This window comes from Cricetulus griseus, chromosome X, assembly GCF_003668045.3.
Source record: "Cricetulus griseus strain 17A/GY chromosome X, alternate assembly CriGri-PICRH-1.0, whole genome shotgun sequence".
Lineage (NCBI taxonomy): Eukaryota > Metazoa > Chordata > Mammalia > Rodentia > Cricetidae > Cricetulus > Cricetulus griseus.
The window spans coordinates 998,469-1,008,024 of NC_048604.1; positions in this window are offsets into that span (position 1 = coordinate 998,469).

Below are 9,556 nucleotides of genomic sequence, written 5' to 3' on the forward strand. Positions count from 1 at the left end.
GAATACAAGCTATGATAGAAAGTGGTTTAGGTATAAAATCTTGGATTCAGTAAGATAGGATAGATAACAGAATGATTTCTTTGAATTTTCCAAATGCAAATGGATTAGACATTGTGAACGTAATCCTTACATAACTATTATTATTATATATAGTCTTACTATGTCAAAGTTAAAAAACCTTTCCTTTTTATTCAGACAAAAGAGGGAAAGGTTGTGGGGTATCTGTACACTGTATGAAGATGTATTGCTGTGATTGATAATAAAAAGCTGAATAGCCAATAGCTAGGCAGGAAGTATAGCTGGGATTTCTGGGGAGAGAAAGGAAGAGGAAGAGAAATCTCAGCACACAGAAGATGCCAGGAGACATGGAGAGGAAACAGAAGGGGGAAGACGAAAAAGAGGTAATGCCATATGATAGAACATAGATTAATATAAATGGGCTAATTTAGTTATAAGAGATAGTGGGACAAGTCTAAGCTAAGGCTGAATTTTCTTTTTTCCCTCATTTTCTTTTTTTAAATTTACGATTTCATTTTACATTCCAACCACAGTTCTCCTTCCCACTCCTCCTCCCACCTCCTCATCTCTTCCCACCCCCCACCTCACAGCCCATACCCTGTCCACTCCTCACAGGTAAGGGCTCCTATGAGGAGTCAATATAGTCTGGAATAATAGGTTAGGTCAGGGACAGGCCCCTCTCCCATGCATTAAGACTGAGCATGACATCCCGCCATAGGGAATAGGTTCCAACAAGCTAGCTCATGTACTAGGATTTATTGTGGTCCTTCTGACACTGAGCCTGGCATCCCACCCTAAGGAATGGGCTCCAACAAGCTAGCTCATGTACCAAATTGTATCATGGTCCTACTGCCAGGGGCCTCTCTGATAGTCCAAGCTTCACAACTGTCTCCCACAAATGGAGGACCTAGTTCAGTTCCCTGGAGTTTCTACAGTTGTAGGTATAGAGTTCATGAGTTTCCATGTGTTATGATAACTCTTCCCGCCATCCTGGTCCTAGTGCCTTGTCAGCCCCAAATAACACACAGAGACTCTATTAGTTATAATTCTGTTGGCCAATGTCTAGGGCTTCTTATTGGCTAGCTCTGTCTTAAGTATTAACCCATAACTACTAACATATGTATTTCTACAAAGTCTTTTTAAATTTTAATTGTTAGTGTTTTTTAATTTAAATTAGAAACAAGCTTGCTTCACACGTCAATCCCAGCTCCCTCTCCCTCCCCTCCTCCCCCGCCCCCACCAACTCCCCCCAAACCTCCACCCATCCCCTCTCTGCTCCCCAGGGAGGGTGAGGCCCTCCCTGGAAGAATCTCCAAAGCCTGTCATATCATCTGGGTCAGGGCCTAGGCTCTCCCCCGTGTGTCTAGGCTGAGAGAGCATCCCTCCATGTGGAATGGGCTCCCAAAGCCCATTTCTATGCCAGGGATAAATACTGATCTACTACCCGAGGCCCCATATATTGCTGAGGCCTCCTCACTGACACCCACGTTCAGGGGGTCTGGATCAGTCCCATGCTGGCCTCTCAGTTATTAGTCTGGGATCCATGGGCAACCCCTTGTTCAGGTCAGCTGTTTCTGTGGGTTTCATCAGCCCGGTCTTGACCTCTTTGCTCATCACTCCTCCTTCCCTCTCTGCAACTGGATTCTGGGAATTCAGTTTAGTGTTTAGCTCTGGGTGTCTGCCTCTGCTTCCATCAGCTACTGAATGAAAGCTCTAGGATGGGATTTAAGGAAGTCATCAATCTCATTATCAGGGAAGGACATTTAAGGTAGCCTCTCCACTATTGCTTAGATTTCCAGTTGGTGTCATCCTTGAAGAGCTCTGGAAATCTCACTAGTGCCAGATTTCTCCTCAAACCTATAATGGCTCCCTCTATTATGGTATCTCTCATCCTGCTCTTCTGTATTCTTCTCCTGACTCAACCTTCCTGCTCCCTCATGTCCTTCTCTCCCCTTCTCTTCTCCCTCTATCTTTCTCCTAACTCCCTCTCCCCTTCCCCATGCTCCGAATCAGTTCAGGAGATCCTGTCCCATTCCCCACATATGGAGGACCTAGTTCAGTCCCCTGGAGTCTCCACAGCTGTAGGTCTAGAGTTCATGAGTTTCCATGAGCTTGGTTCAGCTGTCTCTGTAGATTTCTCCATCATTATCTTGACCTCCCTTGCTCATATATTCCTTCCTCCCTCTCTTTGACAGGATTCCCAGAGCTCAGGCTGGTTATTGATAGTGGATCTCTTCACCTGGTTCCATCAACTACTGGATGAGGGCTCTATGATGATAGTTGGGGTATTCAGAAATCTAATCACAGGGATAGGCAAGTTCAGGTATCCTCTCTACTATTGCTAGGAGTCTTTTATTTTTGTTTTTTTAATTTTAATTAGAAAGAAAAGCTGTTTTCAGGACTATAGCTCTATAATAGAGCTTGAAATCAGGGTTGTTTGGGCTATCCTGGGTCTTTTGTTTTTCCATATAAAGTTACGAATTGGGGATTGGGAAAAGATATTCTTGGGGTTCTGACAGGATATGTCCTCAGCTGAAGCCGCTAAGAACACTACCCATGCACATTCACTAAGTTCCCTTTTAAAAGGTCCCAGAGAGCAAGATAAGAGATAATGTAATAGAGGGAGACATTATAGGTTTAAAGAGAATTCGGGCACTAGGGAAATGTCTGGAGAGCTACAAAGATGACACCAACTAACAATCTAAGCAATAGAGGAGAGGCTACCTTAAATGCCCTCTCCTGATAATGAGATTGATGACTAATTCATACACCATCGTATAGCCTTCATCCAGCAGCTGGTGGAAGTAGAAGCAGATACCCTCATCAAAGACCTGAGAAGGAAGATAACATTACTAGGGTAGGCAGGAAGCGCAGGTGAGCAACTTCCAAAGGTGCATCGAAGACAGAAACAGCAGGTTACCTGGACAGTCACCCAAAGTCTCACAGAAGCAGCTTTGGCTAAGGCCTAGAGTATCGGACTGACCAGCACAGAAGCATGGAGGTAGAAAGGCTGTCTCACCCTGACTTGGCAGGGTTCAGCAGTCTTCTAAATTATCTCCTGCAAGTACAGTAGGACAGCATGTCCAAAGTCATCGGTCGAAGTGGGGACAATTCTTTGCACAAGAGGCCATTAGCCAAAGAGAGAATGAACTCCAGAAGGAGTGACATCGGTGCCCAACATTTTCTCAGGAATAGCTTGGTGCTGTCAGGAGCAAATGCGTCTCATGCCAACAGAGTACTAAAACATTTAAATGCCATAGTGTGTACCACCACCACCTCTTAGCTTCTGGCTGCTGGGATTAAAGTTATGTGCCTAGCTTGCATGGCTTGTGGCTGACTTTGCTTTCTGAATCCTCAGGCAAACTTTAACAAACCATTAATAGTATACCACCACAGTTGACATTCAGTTATTCCAGCACCATTTGTTGAAGATGTTTTCCTTTTTTCCATTTTGCCATTTTGGGTTCTTTGTCAAAAATCAGGTGTTCAAAGGTGTGTGGATTAATGTCAAGGTCTTTGATTGGATTCTGATTCTGTATTTTTATCTCTAGCTAGAAATGTCCCTTTTCTTTCTCTTGATGTTTTCTTCCTAACTCTCTTAATGTTTTCCTCCCAATTCTCTCATTCTTGATGGTTTCCTTCTTACTTATATTTATTCTTCCTTATTCTCTCATTCTTGATGTTTTCCTTCTGCTCCTTCTACTTCTTTCTTATTCTTCCATTCTTGATGTTTTCCTTCTAACTCTACCAATGTTTTCCTCTTAATTCTCTCATTCTTGATGTTTTCCTTCCCCTACTTTCTATTTTTCCCTTACAGCTTATATACTCCAGCAAAATCTTTTAGGCAATAATAAAAATTACAATTTGGTTACATTGTGTTTTTCAAGTGAATGATTACAGTGAATACAAGTAAACAGCAGGTTTTCCATATCCCTTAACATGATTAAACATTTTGCATATTACAGGTGAAAAACAAATTATCCCAAGAACCCATATACATTCATACCCAAGCAACTTGTTATAGATAAGCAGTGCAAGCAAGCAAAGTATTCTTTTACTGGAAGGCTACATTTTGCAGCTACAAAGAAAAGACCAATTACTTACCTCGAAAGGTAATCTTATAAGGAATCTTTTTTATTTTCTCTTCCTTTTTTATTTGAATTAGAAACAAGATTGTGGGCTGGAGAGATGGCTCAGAGGTTAAGAGCACTGACTGCTCTTCCAGAGGTCCTGAGTTCAATTCCCAGCAACCACACGGTGGCTCACAACCATTCGTTATGAGATCTGGTGCCCTCTTCTGGTGTGCAGATATACATGGAAGCAGAATGTTGTATACATAATAAATAAATAAATAAAATCTTTAAAAAAAAGAAACAAGATTGTTTTACATGTCAATCCCAGTTCCCACACCCTCCCCTCCTCCCCTATCACCTCCTCCCCAGGAATCTTAAAGTAATCACAAACATAAACTTTTATACATGAAAGACAATTAGAAGCTCTACTTTAAATCGTTAGGGTGCATACCCATTCATCAATAGTTTTTAATATCATGAGATCGAGGGAAAGAATAGGTATAAGGAATTAATCATCACCTTTGGTCACCAACCAATCCTAGCAAGAAAGGCATGTCAGCTAATGATAATTGGGCTGCTTTGTTCTTGTTCCCTGACCTTAAAGAGTTCCTCATTCAACTATGTGCCTTTCTAAAACTTTAGATGCTCTTCTTGTGTTTTTCACCTCAAAGCTATTTAACAAAACATCTTAGTCTAACTTTTAAGTTATTTTCAAAGCTTTGTTTCAGCTATGATGCACTCCAAAACCTGTGAACACATCTAACAAATTTAAAGTTAAAAGAATTTAAACTAGCTGGGCTACTGGGACTCAATTGTTTTTCTTAGTCATTAAGGAAGCCACAGCCTATATGGTTCCTCAGTAGAAACTCATGCATTTTAGCTGTGTGACACTTCCTTGTTTTATTTTTTTAATCATCAAAACTCAATTTAAGAGGAGAGAGAGCAGGATGAGAGACACCATATTAGAGGGAGCCACTATAGGTCTGAGGAGAGATCTGGCACTAGGGAGATTTCCAGAGACCTACAAGGATGACACGATCTGGCAATCCAGGTAATGGTGGAGAGGATAACCTAAAAGCCCTTCCCCTAAAATGAGATTGATGACTACTCTTTATTCGATCCTAGAGCCCTCAACCAGTGGCTGATGGAAGCAGAGGCAGATATCCACAGATATACACTGAGCTGAAATCTGGAACCTAGTTGCAGAGAGGGAGAAATGAAGATCAAAGGGGTCAGTACCAGGTTAGAGAAACCCACAGGAACAGCTGGCCTGGACAAGGGGGAGCACATGGACCCCAGATGCTGTCTGGGAGGCTAGTACAGGACTGATCCAGACCCCTGAACATGGATGTCAATAGGAGGCCTCTGCACTCCAGGGAGCCCCTGGGAGTGGATTAGTATTTTTCCCTGGTGTAAGAAGGGACTTTGAGAGCCCATCCCACATGAAGGGATACACTCTGGCCCTGGACACATGGGGAAGGGCCTAGTCCCAGGCCAGGAAGATTTGGTGGACTTTGCAGAGCCCTTGTTGAGGGCACTACCCTGCCTGGGGAGTGGAGGGTGGATGGGGTGGGGGGGGTAGGCGGGGTGGGGGAGGAGGGATGGGGATGAGGGGAGGGAGAGGGAGAGGGAGAGGGAGTGGGAGAAGGGATTTACATGTGAAACAAGCTTGTTCCCAACTTGAACTAAAAAAAAATATTAAATAACAAAAGATTGAAAAAAAACTCTATTTAAACTAACATTATTATTATCAATTAGACAGTACAGCTTAAGAAGGAGTCATCCACAAGTAAAACTGCCCAATAGAATTGGGGCATTTCCATGAGATAAACATACTACATTATAGACAGTGAGGATCTCCCCACACCCATTCACACCATTCCAGATACCAGAGAAAGATGGCAGTGGCAAGCATGTAAAAGCACAACAGAAGCAAAAGGCATTTTGGAGTCTCAGGGTTTTGCCTATCTGAGATTCACCCATTGGGGATTTTCCTCCTGATGGGGTGACACCTCAAACTTCAATTGCCATCTGCTGTTCCTCTGACATGGCCACCAGAAAGACCAAAAAAATCCCAATGAAATTGACTAATGATATTCTAATGATATGTGTAGGTCAGAGGACAACAGGTTGCTTAGGAGAGTTCACACAAGTTGTCCTCTGACCTACACATATGTACCATGGCAAATGCAAACCCACACTCACAAAAAATAAATAAATGTTAAAAAAGTTTGTGGAAAGCCTCACTGATAGAATGGTTCTGTGAGGGTCTTACAAGCTTCATGATGTGAGTTTGGTCCCTGGGACCCACATAAAAGTGGAAAGAACTAACTGACTCCACAAAGTTGTCCTCTGATTTCTCCATATGTGCTATGGCATGTGCAACCTTATGCACATAACATATACATAATTTATTAATTAATAAAACAAGAATGGATCAAGTAAAGGACAGAATATTTGAGTTTGAAGACAAGATGGAAGAATTGGAATATGAACAAGAAAAAAGATTATCCATGGCCATGCTGTGACCAGGGTCTGTGTTGATGTCAATGGCTCCTTTTACCACCAAGGGCTGTGTGGATGCCTGGTGTCTGATCAGCCACCAGAAACAACGTTGGTGTCCAACCAACATGCTATTGCTGAGGCCATACTGATCTGGGTGAGCTGAGCTGCCACAAGTGCCATGGTGACATCTAGACCTGAGCTGCTGTTGAGAGCCATGTCGGGGTTTTGTGGTCCTGTCGAAGCTGGGGTCTGTGTTGATGTCTGTGGCTTGTGTGACCACAGGACATGGGTGGGGGTAAGCATAAGAACCATGCATGATGAAATCCGAGGGCCAGGCTGAGCTGGCCCTGCCCTTCTCTGGCTCCGCCTCACGGAAGCAAGATAGCTGGCCTTGACCCTCATGGGAGAGCTGGCCCCAAAGACCCAGGCACAGGAGAGCTGGTCCATTGCCCACTGGAGAGGGCACATCTCTGAAGGAGATGGTCCCACCCCTCACCATGGGCATGGGAGAGCTGGCCATGATGGGTATGGGAGTGGGAGTGGCAGCCCCAGTGAACAAGTCTAACCAGCTCAACTACCACTGAGGCCCAAATCCAGGGTATTGGGTTGGCCCACATTAATATCTATGACCTACTGGAGCATGTGAAGGGAGTGGTCCTATGGAAAGATACTTGCAGGATCTCCATGTCTTGGGGTGGACAGGGAATATCTGAGAGTTTTGGTGAGGATTCAGTGATGATGGTGTATCAGATATCAGAGACCTTGAACCAGACCAATGACTCATTGCAATGAACATTTGCAAACAAAGCTGAAAGGAAAAAAGGATACCCTGTGTGACACACTGAGACTCCCAGTGCCACTAAGACCAATGAAAAGGTGCCAGAGAGGCAAGAAAGACAGAGGAGCAAAGTGATTTTTGTTTGTTTTTAATTAAAAAAAATTTATGGGGAGGAAGATGCTGCAAGGGTGAAGGGCAGATATGGAGGGACTGGGAAATGAGCAGAATTGGGGTGCATGATGTGAAATTCCCAAAGAATCAATAAAGAAATTATGTTAAAAAAGAAAAAATTACTAAGATAAATTACAAGAAGATACAAATGCAACTTTAAAAATATTCTGGATACTATGAAAAGACCAGATTTAAGAATCAGGTTCTCAAACAGGTCTAATTCCATTCTAAAGGCATATAAAACATTTTCAATGAAATAACAGAAAATTTCCCAAATTAGAGAGATGTAAATCCAATATAAGAAACATTTATATCACCAAGTATACAAGACCAGAGAATGTTCCTTCCTCATATTATAATTAAGCCACTAAATATACAGAACAAAAAAGAATATTGAAAGCAGCAAGAGAGAAGCAAAAAGTCACCTATAAAGAAAGGCTTGTCAGAGTAGCTGCAAATTTCTCAACAAAAACTTGAAAAGTCAGTGAGCTTGGTATGGTATTTTTCATGCTTTTTAAAGACAACACTTGCCAATTCAGACAACTAAAGCCAGAAAAGCCATCTGTTATAATTGAATGAAAAAGGAAAACTTCCTTTCCGCCGACCAATCAGAGACTAGGTGAGTGACCCCCCCTGCTTTTACCCAACTCCTGTCCAAAGCGCCATTCACCCAGATCCCCCCAGGTTTGTCCCTGCTTGAAATAGACACGCCCAGGCATGGAAAAGCTCCCTGAATATGGGTACAGGCCACTATTCCTTCCGTTCCCGGCGACCAATCCGCCAGGAGGTGAGTGATCCACCACTCTTACCCAACTCCTTATCAAAGCCCCATCCATCCCGATCTCCCCGGGCCTGCTCCTGCTTGGGGTAGACCTACCCAGGCAGTGAGGAACCCCCAGAGCCTGGAAACACCCCACTCTTCCTGTCCTGCCCCCACACACCCGATTCCTATGGAGGCCTAACTCCTTCATAGTGAGGAGACTACGAGGAGAGGCATAACCATCCAGAGCTTAAGACATTGAATTCCTGGCCCACACATACTACTGTGTAACAAGAGGAGATAGAGAGACCCTACCTGCACTCACTGGAAAAAGATATGGGAAGAAGACAGAATAAGAACTCGCTTAATAACAGAAAGACCAATATGACACTAACAGAATCTAGGGACTCCACTCCAGCAAGACCTGAAAAGCCCAACATAGGGCATGAAGAAGAGATGGACCTCAAAAATTATCTCAGCAAGATGATAGAGACCTTCAAAGAGGAAACAAGAAAATCCCTTAAAGAAATAGAAGAAAAAGCAAGCAAAAAATTACACGAAATGGAGGAAAAGACAAACCAAAAAATTCAAGAAATAAATCTCTTAAAGAATCTAAAGAAACCCAAGATAAAACAACCAAACAAGTGAAGGAAGCTCTTGAAACAGATCAAAGCATGAAAGTTGAATTGGATACAATAAAGAAAACACAGAATGAGGCGATGCTGGAAATGGAAAGACTGGATAAAGGATCAGGAACTAAAGACGTGAGTATAACTAATAGAATCCAAGAGACAGAAGAGAGAATCTCAGCTATTGAAGACTCGCTAGAGGATATACATTCATCAACCAAAGAAAACCTCAAGTCCAACAAATCCCTAACACAAAATATCCAGGAAATATGGGACACCGTGAAAAGACCAAACCTAAGAATCATAGGTGTAGAAGAAGGTGAAGAAACACTGCTCAAAGGTACAGAAAACATATTCAACAAAATCATAGAAGAAAACTTCCCCAAGCTACAGAAAGATATGCCTATGAAAGTACAAGAAGCTTACAGGACGCCAAACAGACTGGACCACAAAAAGAAGTCCCCCCGACTTAATCAAATACTCCAAATAATCAAAACTCCAAATCTACAGAATAAAGAGAAAATATTAAAAGCTGCAAAGGAAAAAGGCCAAGTAACATATAAAGGCAAACCAATTAGAATCACACCCGACTTCTCAATGGAAACTCTGAAAGCCAGAAGGT